Raw genomic sequence first — 1,886 nt, 5'->3', positions numbered from 1 at the left:
GTGTGTGGGTGGCTGCATGTGTGTGTGTGTGTGTGTGTGCGTGCGTGTGCGCTAAGTGGAGAGAGGGGGAGTGAGAGGGAGGCTGTGTGAAAGCGCACAGGTGAGAGATGGTGTGTGTGTGAATGAAATAGTGCGCACACGCCAACTAGATTGGGGGATGGCCACCGGATGTGAATGCGGGTCCGAGACCACGGTGCACAGAATGAAGGAATAAGGATGGGAGACAAAGGATCTCTGACTCGAGGGCTAGGCCTTTAACTCAATACAATCTATTCAAACAGCACTGAAATCGCGATGTAGACGTGTATATGTTCAGATGGTCATGGAGGGAGTTAGAGAGAGAGAGAGAGAGAGAGAGAGGGAGAGATGGTGCATGCACGATCTAACAGATTAGCAAAATAAAACAAAGCAAGATAATAAACGATCACAGACCGTGCAGACTGTGAATTACCGATTGCGCATTTAAATCATAAATTAAATAAAACAACCATACTTTCACATGAAGTCATTTAATTAAACACACATATAAGACTAATTTCTGCCCAGATGTCAGACTTACTTGGCCTTAACTTTTCTCGGACACGCAGGAAAGTAACCTTACTTTTGGAGCTGGCAATAAAAGCAGTCACCCTGTTCTGGTCGCCTCATTTATCAGAATAACGACCTAAAACAGGAATATATCAAGAAATAAAGTCAAGAAACAAAGCATCAACACGATTCAAATTGGATTACCCGGCTTCTGCTCTGAGATTGCGACAAGTACCTAAGCAAGTAGGCTATGCTACTGTAGTTTGTCATCCAACTGGTAAAACTACAATATGCCAGTAGAAAATATATGTGAAGATAATTTCAGTTGTCATTCGCCAGACCAGGTGTTCTTACTTGTTTAAACCAGGAAATTGTGCCAAATGATAAAGAACAGGGTTAGGTAGGCTAACGGCTGCTAGCTAACAGCAGGTAGCTTGGTGTTAAATGGCACTCATCATTGCTCTGATTATGAAGATGTTTTTTGTTTTCACCTTCCAGACGACAGCGTTCAGAACCCATCCACTTCTGAAAATTAAATAACTATCTGTGCTTTTGTAGGCTTTCAGTTTTTGAGATGTGTAGGGTGACGAATTTTCTATTAGATAGATGTAAATATCTCCAAGCTGGAGCTCAGGCAGGGACTTTGTTGAGGTTAAAGAAATAAAAATGTCAGCGGGTGCAGTAAATAGATCACAAGTTCCTAAAATAATTATTTTTTTCTAAAAATCTCTGTCTGGCTATAATGGTATGATGGAGGTTGATGGCGATCGTAGTTGAGTAGGCGGCCCTGCTCGTAGTTGTCCACTGTTGTTTTTTTTTTTGCTGTTTCACTGTTCTTTTTGCCCGCCAGCTACCTAATGTAGTCATGTGACAGAAAACTATGAATTGCTTTCCCGTGGTAAAGATCATTTCAGCCTTTATATTTATAATACAACAGAGCAATCCGGCATAATTACATTACGAGATGTTAACTCCACTCCAGTGTCTTATTGAAATAATTCACTCCTGCTACCATATATTATGACATTTATTAGCTTGTAGCTAAACAACATTTGAACTACGAACTTTAATTTAATCCTGTAAAGACTTCTCGCTCAGTATTCGTTCGTCCAATTGGCTGTCAATGGTCGATGCTGCTGATTGGCGGCTCACTGGCATGTCCCGCCTCCTGCCAGTGGCATGTACTTCCTGATGCCACATGCCAGTTAAAGATTGAACTCCTACTGCAATCAGATCAAGCAATAGGCGGGCTTTACTACTTTACCACTTCCTTCCTGTTTTGATGCCGGTAGATGTGGTGGGAACGTCAAAGACATATATACGTACATGTGTATGTGTGTATGGGAACGGTGGGACAA

Source organism: Clupea harengus, chromosome 25 (assembly GCF_900700415.2).
Source record: "Clupea harengus chromosome 25, Ch_v2.0.2, whole genome shotgun sequence".
Taxonomy (NCBI): domain Eukaryota; kingdom Metazoa; phylum Chordata; class Actinopteri; order Clupeiformes; family Clupeidae; genus Clupea; species Clupea harengus.
Note: the sequence above shows the minus strand (reverse complement) of the source record.